Raw genomic sequence first — 17,724 nt, 5'->3', positions numbered from 1 at the left:
CTAAGCATTCTGAGCAAGCAATCCATTAAGCAACACCTCATCCCCTTTTAATAGTATTGGTTTTTCCTATGGACTCAATGTGATCTTGGATCACTAAAATGGAAAAGGTAGAGTCTTGAGCTTTAGCCCATATGTGTCCTTAGCATTTTGAGGGGTCCACATTCCTAGTCCTTGCCATGCCAATCATTGAACTTTCTGAAATGATCATCTTGAAAGAGCATTAGTTCAATGAGCTATATGTTGTTAGGAATTACCAAAACCACCCAGGGGTAGTTGCACTTTCAATCTCCCCCTTTTTGGTAATTGATGACAACATATAGATCAAAGCTTCGACAAATGATAATAAGATTGAAATACACCGTCGCTTTGAGAAGTATGTGATAAGCAAGAGCTCCCCCTAAATTTGTGCATTATTTTAAATTTGCTTTTGAATGCAAATGCACAATCGATTAGGATCATGGATTACTCTTCCATGTCACATACATCTTGGTGGAGCGCTCAAAATGATAAAAGGTAAAAACATGCATTCATCACCAAGGCAAAGTGAATGATCATACAAGAGATATAAAAGATAACATCATTCAAGCACAAGCATTAAAGTAGGATATGATCAAACACATGATCATACAAGTATCTCACACACATAAACATAGAGTGTCAGACAAGCACACAAAAGTATCAACCAAATAGCAAGAGAGACAAGAGAAGCAAAGCAAAAACACACACACTCTCTCTCGAAGCCTATGATCTATACATTTCTCCCCCTTTGACAACAAGTTACCAAAAAGTTTGAAAATGCATAGTGCTATGCGTCTCTCTAGGCTTGATCTTCGGGAGGTGCTGTTGAGAGGACTCCAAGGACGAATGCATCTGTTGAAGTTGTTGGAGCTGGTGGAGTGGCAACTGGAGGTGGCACTGATGCTGTGGCTACAGGTGCTGATGTAGTTGCTCTTGTGTCAGCCATGGGCACTGCATCAGATCTCTGACCGCTTGGCACTCTTTGAAAGGCATCTGTAGTAGCCTTCCCTTTCCTCTCCTCAACTTCTTCCTAGAGCTGCTCAACTATTGTCTGCATCTCTGTCACTTTTAGATCAAGATCATAGAACTTAGTTTCAATGATCCTCTCCAGGCTCTCTTGGATCCGAGTCTGGGTGGCCAAGCCCTTCTCTATACTCAGGGTTGCTTGAATCAGATATGCAAGTTGATCTTGTTTGCTCTTGAGAAACACTTGAGATGCTTCCTCAACACTTGGCATCTTTGCAGCTTTTTGGCCTTAGCTTTCTCTCTCTTTTCTTGTGCCTGCACAGATGTGGGATCATCTTCATTCATGACAACAGTATTATCCTCAAAGTCTGGTCTCAAGGGTAGATGCTCCTTTTCCAAAAGATAAGTGCATGTGCCCATCTTGGAGTTGATGAGCACCTGGATGTGTGGAGCATACCCACAAGATCTCTTCTAATATGTAGTTGTCCTCTTGATTGTTTCCACAACCAGGCTCATGACTTTGAATTTTTGGGGGCACATCAAACAACTGCAGCAAGTTGATAGAATGATCTCTGATCATCTTGTGATCTCCAGATTTGGGCAGTAAGGTATGCCTCAGGATAGTGTTGATTGTGGCCAAATAAGATAGCAGATAATGAACAAAGCCTAGCTTATGAGTTTCCAGGGCTTTGTCTGGAATTTCTTTGTACATGTTGGACATAGAGTTGTGGTCTTTCTTCTTCTTGGCATAGACATCCAAGTGATATTCATGCTCTTCAGGGGCATTGATCAATTTGGCCCACTCATCAACTGTTGATTGGTACCTTGTACCCTCAGACATCCAAACAATTCTACCATCAGAATAGAAATGTGCCATGGAGTAGAATTGCATAATGAGTTCATCATTCCACTTGGTCAGCTTCTGACCTACAAACTTGTCCACTCCACAAGATCAGAAGCTTTCATGCACTCCTGGAAAATGATCTTCATTGTTGTCAATATATTTCCAATCCACCCACTTCATATCACAGACAATGGGCTTCTTGTCAAGCAAGATGGTCTCATAAAAATCCTGCTGCTCTTTGGTACGGAACCTGTAGTCCACAACAGTCCTTCTCCTTGCAGCATATGGATCAGTTTGTCTCCAAAGTCTGAGACCTGCATCCTTCCTGATGTTCATGTCTTCGGCCACTGGATGGCTGTCATCATGATCTGGAATCTTGGGTTTGAGTTTCCTAATCACTTGGGCTTCAGCATCCTCTTCATCAATCTCAGGCACTGGGGCCTTGTTCTTCTCAGTAGCAGAAATATTTCTTGTGCTCCTCTTGGGCTTTGGAGCTGGAGCAGAAGCTTTGGGGGCGGTCTTGGGCTTTGAAGGGGCAACCCCAGACTTGATGGCATCCCCCATCAGCTTTTGTGACTTTGATGCTGGTGCAACATCTTCTTCTTCTTCTTCTGGGTCTTCCATCATGGAAGATCTTCCAATGACTTTTGCTATGGTCTGCTTGACCCTCTCTTTCCTCTTCTTGCCCTCACCAGCAGCCTCTTCAACATTTGACTTGGAAGATTCAATAGTTGAGGCTCTGGCTTTTAAGGTTGGCACCCTCTTTGCAGGGGCCTTCTTGTGCATACCAGGCTTTGTTGCAGCACAAGCAGCATATTCCTTCTTCAGCACTTTCTTCCTGGAGCTCACTTCTTCCTCAGCAGCCACATAATCCTCATCCTATGAGTCTGAGTTTCTCTTCTTCCTTGTCCTTGTAGCTGCCTTGGGCAAATTTCTTGGAGTTCTCCTACTGCCCTCATCATAGCTGCTAGAGGGACTAGTGCCCTCACTCAGGTTCATCTGCTCTTCTGACTTGTTTTGGCTGTCACTCTGGTCAGACATACTGGCAGAGCAAACTGACTGTTGACCCTATCAATGGATATAGATGAGGCAGAGTAGATGAGCATCACAAAGTGTAGAGTTTTTGCAAAACAAATGAGTCAAAAAACTTAGTTTTAGTTTTCCACAGAAAGCATTTCGGAGCTACCGATTTGTTAAACTCGGTGACACTGAAGCAACTTTTGGAGTCTAAACTAGTGAAATCGGTCAAACTGAGTCACAGTTCGGTGACTCCGAGATTTCTAGGGTTTCACAAAGAGTTGAACTCGGTCACACCGATTTGCAACTTTTGGTCAGATTGAAAAGTGAAAGTGCAATGGCCAGGGCCAAATTGGTGAGACTGATTTCCACAACTCGGTCGGTCCGAGATGAGTTCAGCGGAAACCTAACCCTAAATTTTCTAATCAAATCTAATCTAAGGGTTCTTTTCGCTGGACAGGAAGATTTCATACGTGGTAAGAAACATTGCATTTGCTTTGTGCTAAGAATCGGAGAAAAGAACAACACAAAGGGTCGAACTCATACACTAACTCCATGGTGAGTTCGCTACAGCGGGGTTGAATTCCGTTGATGGCGACGGAGACCAGTGGCAGGAGGCCGCTGGTGACAAGAGGACGATCCGGAGACCCGAGGCGGCAGAGCAGGACACGCGCGGGCTGAGGGGTTTTGGAGAAAATTCCAAAATTCGACCCGACGATATATATATCCCGACACTGTCGTTGTGACCGAGTGGAACAACTCGGTGGCACCGAGATGCAGAATCGCAAGCGGTTACTGCAACTCGGTGTGACCCAAATGTTCTAATCGGTTGCACCGAGATTGAAAACCTAGATCAACTCAGTGAACTCGGTCAAACCAAAAAGGATGAATCTGTCAGACCAAAATGCACAGAGAGGTTTTGGAAGTTTAAGTCTATGACGAATCGGTGACTCCGAGTTCTCCTCACACAGAGTGTTCGAATCTGACTTGATCAAACTTTGTGATGTAGCATGAATATAGTTTGAGACGAGAAAAGCATAGATAGCTAGAGGAAGTTCTTAGGCATTCTTGTCCATCCATTTGGCAAAAAAAGCGCCAAACAATCAAAGCAACAAATGGATGTCCTCGAATGAGTAAAATATGCAATTAACATCCTCACACAATAAAATGGCAAATTAAATATGTGACAAAGCATGCACAAACACTCCAGCATCTATCAAGCAATTGGTGATGACTAGGTCATCTATATATGAGTATATTGACTGAGGAGTCAAATGAGAACATTTGATCGTAGGTCATACTCTTCGTTTAAGCACAAGTGGCATTACCACTTTTACATAAAGCATTGTTGTGTTCACACCATTAGAGTTGCTTTAGCTCAATTCTTAGAGTAAAGCTCCCCCTAGATGTGATATCCCCCCTAAGAGGGACGAACTAACCTTGAGTTTTGTCGATGATGACTTCATGTAGATGTTTAAGATGTGGATGCTCAATGTTGATGTAGATCATTTGGAGCAATCCATTGGAGTGAGTTGCACTTTCAATACCTACACGGGTTAGTCCCACAAGGAACAAACAAAGATATCCATAGACATAGATTTAAGTTCACACAAGATGATATCCATGAAAGCATTAGGTTACCTTGTCCCTTGTCTTACTAATAAGAGGGTTTGTGACTCCTTGAACTAGTGCAAGATGTGGAAGTTGTTTGCACTTGTCCATGCCAAGATGATATGAGTGAAATATGTTGGAGGAGTCACCCTCAAGAACTCTCTAGTTCTTCTTCTTCGGGATCCACATCATCTTGATGGGAATCCTTGGAGTTGTAGTCGTACTTGATGAAGTAGAACTTGATGTAGTCTTGGGAACCCACTTGACCAAGGCCTTGGGAGCTTCTTCAAATGCATCAATCTCCTATTGAAGCTTATCCTTGCCCTTTTGCTTGTGGTCTTGTGGTGGAAGATCATCTTGAGCTTGTGTCCCTTGGAAATAAGTAGGATCATACTTCTCTTGTTGAGGAACAAACTTCATCTTGGGGTATTGATCTTCTTCCCACTCAACTCCATTGGTACTGAACTTTCGTTCAAAACCAACACCTTGATTCTTCCGATGCCTTCCTTGCTTGCGTACAATTTCCTCAAATTGCTTACTTCCAACAAGGCTCTTGTAAATATCTTTCACTATAATTCCCTTCAATAAGCTATTTTCTTGCTCAAGTATAACTTGGCTAAGAGAATCATTAGTGGAATCAAGAGAACTACTAGAAGCAACAACATTGGATTTAACATGATTATTGTTACAACTAGAGGAATAATCTTTCTTACTCTTGTTGCTAGTTTTTACTTGTGGCATGTAAGTAGACAAGAGTAAACGCTTGGCAATGTAAAAAGAACTTTTCTTGCGAAGATCATCATTGATTGCTTTTAAGAACCCATGCTCTTGCTCAAGGTTGAGCTTTTCAAAGCATAGCTTCTCATGGGTCTTTAAAAGCTCTCGATGATCTTCCAAGGTAGTTTCATGAGCTATCTTAAGAGTGTTTAGTTCTTTAGTTAGATGCTCAATCTCCTTCTTGTCATTGTCACTCGTTTTATCTTGATTAGCATGATTAATAGCAATTTCTTCATAGTTTTCATCACTAGAGTTGTCAACAAGTAAATCATCATCATCAAGCAAATCATATTCATCACTATTGAAATCAGCATACTCGGGGTGTGATACCTTTGGGCCTTTAGCCATGAAGCATCTTCCAATTCCTTCATTTGGTGAGTCAAATATGTTGTAGGAGTTGGTCGACACAAATGCTAGACCGGCAACACCTTCATCTTGAGTACATTCGGAGTTGGAGTGATAACTTCTCTCGGAGTGATTGTCGGAGTCGGAACCGGATACCCATTCACCAACATGAGCTTGATGTCTTCATTTTGTGTAGCTCCTTGATGACTTGTCCTTCCTTTCTAAATCCTTGCTTCTCTGAGACGTTCTTCGTTAATAACGATCATCTCTACTCCTTCTCTCTCTTGGAGGTGATTCTTCTCTTCTACTTCTCCTTTTGGGTGAATCATCTCTTCTTTTGTAGGGGGGCGTACACTCCTTTAAGTAGTGTTCGGGTCTTCCACAATTGTAACAATTACGCTCACAACTCGAAGATCTTTTTTCATTGTAGGATCTTGACTTGGAACTTCTTTCCTTGCTTCTACTCTTGTAGAACTTGTTGAAATTCTTCACCATTAGGCTCAATTTCTCATTGAAGGCTTGTTACTCACTTGATGATGTAGGAGCATCACATGAGGCTTTGTAAGCACCACTTGACTTGTTCTGAAGCTCTTCTTTATCCTTGAGTGACATCTCATGAGCAACAATTCTACCAATTACTTCGGTTGGCTTGAGATCTTTGTAATTGGGCATCATTTGGATCAATGTGCATACGATATCATATTTTCCATACAAGGCTCTTAGGATCTTCTTTATGATGAATCTATCGGTCATCTCTTCACTTCCTAAGACGGCAATCTCATTTGTGATGAGGGCAAGCCTAGAGTATATTTCAGCAACACCTTCACCATCCTTCATTTTGAACTTGTCAAGTTGACTTTGAAGCACATCCAATTTGGATTCCTTGACGGAGTCGGTACCCTCGTGCATATCAATCAAAGTATCCCAAATTTCCTTTGCATTCTCAAGATGGCTAATTTTATTGAATTCTTCGGGGAACAATCCGTTGAAGAGGATATCGCAAGCTTGAGCGTTGTATTGCAACATCTTCAACTCTTCTGCGGTAGCTTCATGGTTTGGTTCTCTTCCATCAAAGAATTCACCTTGCAAGCCAATACACACAACAGCCCAAACGGCGGGGTTATGTCCAAGAATATGCATTTTCATTTTATGATTCCAACTAGCAAAATTAGTACCATCAAAGTAAGGACCTCTACGGTGGCAATTTCCCTCGCTAGACGCCATACTCTCCTAGGTTGTGAAACCAAGGCTATGATCACCAAAGCAATGGAAATCAAGGCAAATGGAGACCAAAGCTCTGATACCACTTGTAGGATCAAAAGTATGTCTAGAGGGGGTGATTAGACTACTTGACCAAATAAAAATCTAGCCTTTTCCCAATTTTAAGTCTTGGCAGATTTTAGCAACTTAGCACAAGTCGAGTAATCAACCTACACATGCAAGTCTAAGAGTATAGCAGAGGAATGTAAAACATTTGCATATGAAGGTAAAGGGAGGAGTTTGGAGGGAGCAAACGCAATGTAGACACGGAAATTTTTGGCGTGGTTCCGATAGGTGGTGCTATCGTACATCCACGTTGATGGAGACTTCAACCCATGAAGGGTAACGGATGTGCGAGTCCACGGAGGGCTCCACCCACGAAGGGTCCACGAAGAAGCAACCTTGTCTATCCCACCATGGCCATCGCCCACGAAGGACTTGCCTCACTTGGGTAGATCTTCATGAAGTAGGCTATCTCCTTGCCCGTACAAACTCATTGGTTCAACTCCACAATCTTGTCGGAGGCTCCCAAGTAACACCTAACCAATCTAGGAGACACCACTCTCCTAAAGGTAATAGATGGTGTGTTGATGATGAACTCCTTGCTCTTGTGCTTCAAATGATAGTCTCCCCAACACTCACATCTCTCTCACAGATTTTGATTTGGTGGAAAGATGATTTGAGTGGAAAGCAACTTGGGGAAGGCTAGAGATCAAGATTCTTGTAGTTGGAATGGAATATCTTGGTCTCAACACATGAGTAGGTGGTTCTCTCTAAGAAAATGTATGCTGGAAGTGTAGGCACGTTCTGATTGCTCTCTCCACGAATGAAGAGTGGGTGGAGGGGTATTTATAGCCTCCACACAAAATCTAACCGTTACACACAATTTACCAAACTCGGTGAGACCGAATCATGAAACTCGGTCAGACCGATTTAGTTCAAAATGGGAACGTTAGGATTTTCGGTGGGACCGACATGTCAACTCGGTGGAACCGATTTCATTAGGGTTAGGGCATAAAGTAATCTCGGTGAGACTGATCACTTAAACTTGGTAGGACCGATTTATGTAATAGTCAAACAGAGAGTTGGTCAGGCAAACTTGGTGGGACCGAATTGCTCATTTCATTGAGACCGAAACGTTTCGAAAGGGAAACAGAGAGTTTGCATTGCGAACTCGGTGGGACCGATCGCTCATTTCAGTGAGACCAAAACATTATGAAAGGGAAACAGAGAGTTTGCAATCCCATCTCGGTAAGACTGAGATCCCTATCGATGAGACCGAACTGATTAGGGTTTCTGGCATAGGCTATGTCAAATGAACTTGGTGGCGCTGGATAGATCAAATCGGTGGGGCCGAGTTTGACTTTTGGTTTGGGACATATGTGGAAATGAGAAAGTGGTTGAGGGCTTTTGGAGCATATCACTAAGCATTCTGAGCAAGCAAGCCATTAAGCAACACCTCATCCCCTTTTAATAGTATTGGTTTTTCCTATGGACTCAACGTGATCTTGGATCACTAAATTGAAAAAGGTAGAGTCTTGAACTCTAGCCAATATGTGTCCTTAGCATTTTGAGGGGTCCACATTCGTAGTCCTTGCCATGCCAATCATTGAACTTTCTGAAATGATCATCTTGGAAGAGCATTAGTTTAATGAGCTATATGTTGTTAGGAATTACCAAAAACACCCAGGGATAGTTGCACTTTCAACTCCGAACAACATTCCGTCACCAAAACATATAAGTCATAGAACACTATATCATCAACGAACGTTAAGCGTGCGGACCCCACGGGTTCGAGAACTATGTAGACATGACCGAGACACCTCTCCGGTCAATAACCAATAGTGGAACCTGGATGCCCATAGTGGCTCCTACATATTCTACGAAGATCTTTATCGGTCGAACTGTTATGACGACATATGTAATTCCCTTTGTCCATCGGTATGTTACTTGCCCGAGATTCGGTCATCGATATCATCATACCTAGTTCAATCTCGTTACCGGCAAGTCTCTTTACTCGTTCCGTAGTACATCATCTCGTAACTAACTCCTAGTCATTTGCTTGCAAGATTATGATGTGTATTACCGAGAGGGCCCAGAGATACCTCTCCGATACTCAGAGTGACAAATTCTAATCTCGATCTATGCCAACTCAACAAACACCTTCGAAGATACCTGTAGAGCATCTTTATGATCACCCAGTTATGTTGTGACGTTTGATAGCACACAAGGTATTCCTCCGGTATCCGGGAGTTGCATAATCTCATAGTTGGAGGAATATGTATTTGACATGAAGAAAGCAATAGCAATAAACTAAACGATCAATATGCTAAGCTAACGGTTAGGTCTTGTCCATCACATCACTCTCCTAATGATGTGATCCCGTTATCAAATGACAACACATGTCTATGGTTAGGAAACCTTAACCATGTTTGATCAACGAGCTAGTCTAGTAGAGGCTTACTAGGGACAAAGTATTTGTTTATGTATTCACACATGTATTTAAGTTTCCGATCAATACAATTCTAGCATGAATAATAAACCTTTATCATTAAGGAAATATAAAATAACAACTTTATTATTTCCTCTAGGGTATATTTCCTTCAGATTGGTCCCCCCACGATGAGAGGATCGGTGGTGATGATAATGGCTTCGATTTCCCCCTCCCGCAGGGAAGTTTCTCCGGCAGAATCGCTCCGCCGTAGCCCTAGATTGCTTCTGCCCAGGTTCCGCCTCGAGACGGCGGCGCTTTGTCCCGAAAGCCTTATTGTTATTTTTTTCTAAGTCAAAACACTTCATATAGCATAAGATGGGCACCGGAGCCAGGCCAGGGGGCCCACAAGCTCAAGGGGCGCGCCCCCAAGGCTTGTGGCCACCTGGTGGGTCCCCTTCTGGTATTTCTTCGCCCAATTTTTTTATATATTCCAAAACAATTCTCCGTAAAGTTTCAAGAGATTTGGAGTTGTGCAGAATAGGTATCTCAGATTTGCTCCTTTCCGGTCCAGAATTCCAACTATCGGCATTCTCCCTCTTCATGTAAATCTTGTAAAATAAGAGAGAAAAGGCACAAGAATTGTATCGTAAAGTGTAATAACAACCCATAATGCAATAAATATCAACATAAAAGCATGATGCGAAATGGACGTATCAGTAACGTTGACAGGAAAAGCACACCTCTCAAAATGTATTCATCTCTATTTTTAGCTACGAGCTCTGGCACCTTTGCAAGTCCCTGCTCCCCTCTATGAAGGGCCTACCTATTTAATTTTATGTTCTTTAATTTTATTGTTGAGTCATCACCTTCTCATTTAAAGCACCAATCCTGAGAGCGTTATTGTCATTCTTATGCATTAAGTATAGTTAATGTTGTGTATATCATGAATGGATCTCTTCTACCCTGAATTACAATGTTTAGTCGTTGCTTGAACTTCAGAGGTTCTCTGCATTTATGTTTTGCGGTCTCAGAAAGGGCTAGCGAGATACCATGTTATCATATTATATCATGATTGTTTTGAAAAGTTGTTGGCATCCGAGATATCTCATTGTTGCTCGCTGGTTGGTGACCTTATTGTCATGAGTAAATGTGATACCTAAGTATTATCATTCATATGGTTAGTTCATAATATTTGTTGAAAAATTGAACACAGTTAAGCATATATACAACAACAAGAACAAAAGAGTCTGTAAACGTTTTTCTTTGTCACTTTCAGTTTGTCAACTAAATTGCTTGAGGACAAGCAATGAGTTAAGCTTGGGGGAGTTGATATGTCCCAAACATATCTCTTTTTCAAACACTTTTGCTCTTGTTTTGGACTCTAATTTGCATGATTTGAATGAAAGTAACCCGGATTGACGTTATTTTCAGCAGAATTACCATGGTGTTATTTTTGTGCAAAAACAAAATTTCTCAGATTGAGCTGAAATTTACGGAGAATATTTTCAGAATATATAAAAAATATTGGCGAAGAGAACTACTGTAGGGGGGCACCCAGGAGCCACAAGCTTAGGGGTGCCCCCTGGGCACGCCCTGTGAGCTTGTGTGTCCCACGAGCCTCCGATTGCCCTAATTCCAATGCTATAAGTACCATCTCACGAAGGGTAATCTTGAGTCCATTTGGGGCTCCGGAGGGTGGAATCCGTTGCCGTCGTCATCGTCAACCCTTCTCCATCAATAATTCCATGATGCTCACCACTGGGAGCGAGTAATTCCTTCGTAGTCTTGCCGGACGGTGATGAAGTTGGATGAGATTTGTCATGTAATCGAGTCAATTTGTTAGGGCTTGATCCCTAGTACCCGCTATGTTTTGAGATTGATGTTGCTATGCTTAATGCTTGTCGCTAGGTGATATGTCTCAAATGTATCTACTTTTTCTCACGCTTTTCCTCTTGTTTTGGACTCTATTTTGCATGATTTGAATGAAACTAACCCCGACTGACGTTGTTTTCAGCAGAACTACCATGGTGTTGTTTTTGTGCAGAAATAAAAGTTCTCGGAATGGAACGAAACTTTGCGAGGATTTTTTATACCAATAATAAGAATTTCTGGAGCCAAGACCCACCAAAGAGGGGCCCCTGGGTGGGCACGACCCACTAGGGCGCGCCCCCCTCTCCTAGCGCACCCAGGTGGATTGTACCCACGTGGTGGCCCCTCTTTGGTGGGTCTTGGCTCCAGAAATTCTTATTATTGGTATAAAAAATCCTCGCAAAGTTTCGTTCCATTCCGAGAACTTTTATTTCTGCACAAAAACAACACCATGGTAGTTCTACTGAAAACAGTGTTAGTCCAGGGTTAGTTTCATTCAAATCATGCAAATTAGAGTCCAAAACAAGGGCGCGCCCCCTCTCCTGGCGCGCCCAGGTGGGTTGTACTCACCTGGTGGCCCCGCTGATGACCCCCCTGATACTATAAAATCACATTATTCCAGAAAAAATCAGGGAGAAAGAAGTATCGCGATCCACGAGATGGAGCCGCCGCCAAGCCCTATTCTTCCTCGGGAGGGCAGATCTAGAGTCCGTTTGGGGCTCCAGAGAGGGGGATCTTCATTCTTCGTCATCACCAACCCTTCCCCATCGCCAATTCCATGATGCTCCCCACTAGGAGTGAGTAATTTCTTCGTAGGCTCGCTGGTCGGTGAGGAGTTGGATGAGATTCATCATGTAATCGAGTTAGTTTTGTTAGGCCTTGATCCCTAGTATCTACTATGTTCTTAGATTGATGTTGCTATGACTTTGCCATGCTTAATGCTTGTCACTCTGGGCCCGGGTGCCATGATTTCAGATCTGAACCGTTTATGAATTCATCATTATATCCATGTTTTAGATCCGATCTTGCAAGTTATAGTCACCTACTACGGTTATGATCCGACAGCCTCGGAGTGACAACAACCGGGCCCACTCCCGGTGATGACCGTAGTTTGAGGAGTTCATGTATTCACTATGTGTTAATGCTTTGTTCCGGTTCTCTATTAAAAGGAGGCCTTAATATCCCTTAGTTTCCAATATGGACCCCGCTGGCACACGAGCGTAGGACAAAAGATGTCATGCAAGTTCTTTTAATAAAGCACGTATAACTATTTAGGGAATACATGCCTACATTATATCGATGAACTAGAGCTAGTGCCGTATCGCCCTAGGTTATAACTGTCACATGATGAATATCATCCAACATGTCACCGATCCAATGCCTATGAATTTATCCTTCTTGATCTTGCTGCATTACTATTGCTATCATCACTATTACACTTGCTACCAATTACTGCTATCACTGTTACTGTTACCGTTACCGCTGTCACTACTATCAAAACTATCGAACTACTTTGCTACTGATCATATTGCTGCAGATAATTAATCTCCATGTGTGGTTGAATTGACAACTCAGCTACTAATACCTTCAAATATTCTTTGGCTCCCCCTGTGTCGAATCTATAAATTTGGGTTGAATACTCTACCCTCCAAAACTGTTGCGATCCCCTATACTTGTGGGTTATCAAGACCTTTTTCTGGCGCTGTTGCCGGGGAGCATAGCTATATTTGTTGAGTCACTTAGGATTATTATCATATTATCACTATGAAGAATCTGAAGGATCCAAAGACTAAGATATTTCCCTCAAAGACGAGGGGAGGTAAGGAACTGCCATCCAGTTCTGATTTAGATTCACCTTCTGTTATGAATAAACTTGCAACACCACCACATGCTATTAATCCTGATATGTCACAAGTTATTGATGGTGCCACTTCTACTATGAATGATGCTTATGATGATGCTAGTACCTTGCTTGATAATGATGACGTACCACTTGGTGAATTTCTTGATAGACAAATTGCTAGAGTTATACAACATGATGTTGTTGAATCTGATGATGAGCTTGGAACTGAATCTCCTGAGACACCTACTAGAACTATCCTTCCTAGATATGAATTGCCTAAGGTACCGGAAGGTTATGTTATGAGTGAAGAAGCCACTAGAGATATTTCTTGCTTGCAATTATAGAGATGATCTAGAGAAATTACTACACAAGTATAAAGAAAAATCTCTGAATGCTAGAATGAAATGTGATCCTAAGTTTGCTACTTCACCTATCTGTATTGATGATAAGGATTATGAATTCTCTGTCGACCCAGAGTTAATTACTCTGGTTGAATCTGATCCTTTCCATGTTTATGAAACTGAAACTGTTGTGGCACATCTTACTAAGTTGAATGACATAGCCACCCTTTTTACACATGATGAGAAAACTCGTTATTACTTTATTCTCAAATTATTTCCTTTCTCATTAAAGGGTGATGCTAAAGCTTGGTACAATACTCTTGCTCCTGGTTGTGTGCGTAGTCCCCGGGATATGGTTTATTACTTCTTTGAAAAATATTTTCCTGCTCATATGAAACATGCTACCTTACAGGAAATATTTAACTTTGTGCAAACTAAAGAAGAGAGTCTCCCAAAAGCTTGGGGGAGGCTTTGCCAGTTACTTAATGCTTTGCCTGATCATCCTCTTAAGAAAAATGAAATACTTGATATCTTCTATAACATATTGAAAAATTATTGAATAACATATTGAATATCTTCTTCAGGGAACGAACTATTGCTCAAGCTGAAGAATTATTGAATAACATATTGAAAAATTATGATGATTGGACTATTCCTGAACCACCACCTAAACCTCTCCAAAGAAGAGGGGTATATTATATCTCAGTCCTGAAGATATGCAAGAGGCAAAGAAATCTATGAAGGAAAAAGGTATTAAAGCTGAGGATGTTAAAATTTTACCTCCTATTGAAGAAATACATGGGCTTAATACACAACCAATGCCTAAGGTGGTAGAGGTAAATTCTCTTATGAAGTTTAATGAAAATGATAATCCTCACAATATGCATCCTAGTCAATGCCTTTATGAGTTTGAAAACTATATTAGGAAACAAGATCACTTCAATGCAAATGTTATGAAACAATTGAAATATAATTCTGATATGATTACTCGCTTGAGTGACTTGTTATTTAGAATATCAAATGATGTTAGAGGTGTTTGAAAACATGCTTCTATGGTTCAAACTCAGTTAGAACAAGTTGCTAAATCTCAAAGAGAATTTCTTGATGAAATGAATCATAATATGCATGACTTTACTGTTAGAGTTGCAACTAGAGGAGGTAAAATAACTCAGGAACCACTTTATCCTGAGGGACACCCTAAAAGAATTGAACCAGTTCACAAAGAGCTAACACTAGTGCACCTAGTCCTTCTAGGAAGAAAAAGAAAAAGAAAAATGATAGGACTTTGCACACTCCTAGTGAACCTGAAATAGAAAAGCCTCCTGATAATGAAAATGAAACTTCTATCTCTGATGCTGAAGCCCAATCTAGTAATGAACACTCACCTAATGATAATGAAAAGGATAATGATGAGGTTCATGAAGACTATCAACCAAACAATGATAAATAACCAGATAATGATGTTGAGATAGAACCACATGTTGATCTTGATAACCCACAAGCTAAAAATAAAAGATATGACAAAAGAGACTTTGTTGCTAGAAAATACGGTAAAGAAAGAGAACCGTGGGTTCAAAAACCTATGCCTTTTCCACCCAAGTCAACTAAAAAGAATGATGATGAAGAATTTGAACGCTTTGCTGAAATGCCGAGGCCAGTCTTTTTGCGTACCCGCTTGACTGATATCTTGAAAATGCCTCCTTATGCAAAGTATATGAAAGACATCATCACAAATAAGAGAAAAACACCAGAAGCTGAAATCTCCACTATGCTTGCTAATTATACTTTTAAAGATGGAGTACCTAAAAAACTTGGAGATCCGGGAATACCAACTATACCTTGCTCTATCAAAAAGAATTATGTGAAAACTGCTTTGTGTGATTTGGGAGCTGGTGTTACTGTTATGCCTTTCTGTTTATATAAAAGACTTGACTTGAATAAACTCACACCTACTGAAATATCTTTGCAAATGGCTGACAAATCAACTACCATACCTATCGGTATCTGTGAGGATGTGCACGTTGTTGTTGCTAATGTTACTATTTGACCGACTTTGTTATACTTGAGATGCCCAAGGACGACAACATGTCGATTATCCTTGGTAGACCCTTCTTGAATACTGCAGGGGCTATTATTGATTGCAATAAAAGCAAGGTCACTTTTCATATCCATGGTAATGAGCATATGGTGCACTTTTCGAAGAAACAATTCCAAGTTAATGGTATTAATGTTATTGAAAAATCTCCGACAATCACTATTGGAAGTTTTCAAATACCTCTACCTACTGTCAAAAATAAATATGAAATGCTTATTGTTGGGGAAATGCATATCCCCATTGAGGTAACTTAGTGATTTACAAAAGTTCTTTGGTTTCATGCTAACCGAAAGTGGTTGTTAATAAGACTTGATCAACCTTATTAATGAATCATTTTTGAACGGTATGAATTTGATGAATTTAGTAAGTGAAAGCACAAGTGCTCCCGGGGTGATTTTGGTAATTAATGTCAAAATATCTCTTGCTGGACTAATGTTTCTACCTAGTACAGTTCAACAATGGAGTGGCATGGAGTAGAGGATGTGGAACCCCTTCAACATGCTAAGGACAAAGAATTGGCTCAAGCTCAAAGCTCAGGACTCTACATTTTATATTTTAGTGATCCAAGATCACATTGAGTCCATAGGAAAGCCAATACTATTAAGAAGGGATGGGGTGTTGCTTAATGAGTGATATGTCCATTTTGCATCATGCTTTTATATCGATATTTATTGCATTATGGGCTGTTATTTCACATTATGTCACAATACTTATGGATATTCTCTCTTATTTTACAAGGTTTACATAAGGAGGGAGAATGCCAGCAGCTAGAATTCTGGGCTGGAAAAGGAGCAAATATTAGAGACCTATTTTGCACAACTCCAAAAGTCCTGAAACTCCACGGAATACCTTATAATAAATAATGAAAAATCCTCGCCAAAGATGAAGACCAGGGGGCCCACACCCTTTCCACGAGGGTGGAGAGCGCGCCCCCCTAGGGCGCCCCCTACCTCGTGGGCCCCCTGGTGGCTCTCCGATGACCATCTTCTGCTATATGAAGTCTTTTGTCGAGAAAAAAACCAGAAGCAACCTTTCGGGACGAAACTCCGCCGCCACGAGGCGGAACCTTGGCGGAACCAATCTAGGGCTCCGGCAGAGCTATTCTGCCGGAGAAACTTCCCTCCCAGAGGGGGAAATCATCGCCATCGTCATCACCAACGCTCCTCTCATCGGGAGAGGGCAATCTCCATCAACATCTTCATCCGTACCACCTCATCTCAAAACCCTAGTTCATCTCTTGTATCCAATTCTTGTCTCCAAGTCCGGGATTGGTGCTAGTAGGTTGCTAGTAGTGTTAATTACTCCTTCTAGTTGTTGCTAGTTGGTTTAATTGGTGGAAGATCATATGTTCAGATCCTTTATGCATATTATTACCCCTCTGATTATGAACATAAACATGCTTTGTGAGTAGTTACGTTTGTTCCTGAGGACAAGGGAGAAGTCTTGATATTAGTAGTCATGTGAATTTGGTATTCGTTTGATATTTTGATAAGATGTATGTTGTCTAGCCTCTAGTGGTGTTATGTGAACGTCGACTACATAACACTTCACCATTATTTGGGCCTAGAGGAAGGCATTGGGAAGTAATAAGTAGATGATGGGTTGCTAGAGTGACAGAAGCTGAAACCCTAGTTTATGCGTTGCTTCGTAAGGGGCTGATTTGGATCCATATGTTTCATGCTATGGTTAGGTTTACCTTAATACTTTTGTTGTAGTTGCGGATGCTTTCAATAGAGGTTAATCATAAGTGGGATGCTTGTTCAAATAAGAACAGCACCCAAGCACGGGTCCACCCACATGTCAAATTATCAAAGCACCAAACGCGAATCATTTGAACGTGATGAAAACTAGCTTGACGATATTCCCATGTGTCCTCGGGAGCGCTTCTCCTTATATAAGAGTTTGTCCAGGCTTGTCCTTTGCTACAAAAAGGATTGGGCCACCTTGCTGCACTTTATTTACTTTTGTTACTTGTTGCTCGTTACAAATTATCTCATCACAAAACTATCTGTTACCACTTATTTCAGTACTTGCAGAGAATACATTGTTGAAAACCGCTTATCATTTCTTTTTGCTCCTCGTTGGGTTCGACACTCTTACTTATCGAAAGGACAACGATAGATCCCCTATACTTGTAAGTCATCAAGACTCTTTTCTGGCGCCGTTGCCAGGGAGTGAAGCGCCTTTGGTAGGTGGAATTTGGTAAGGAAAAATTTATATAGTGTGCTGAAATTTACTGTCACTTGTTACTATGGAAAGTAATCCATGGTGAATTATGTTCAGGGAAGCAACATCATCTAAAGT

The sequence above is a fragment of the Triticum urartu genome, chromosome 5A (genome assembly GCF_056163025.1).
Source record: "Triticum urartu cultivar PI428250 chromosome 5A, HENAU_Tu73, whole genome shotgun sequence".
In the NCBI taxonomy this organism is placed as follows: Eukaryota; Viridiplantae; Streptophyta; class Magnoliopsida; order Poales; family Poaceae; genus Triticum; species Triticum urartu.
Note: the sequence above shows the minus strand (reverse complement) of the source record.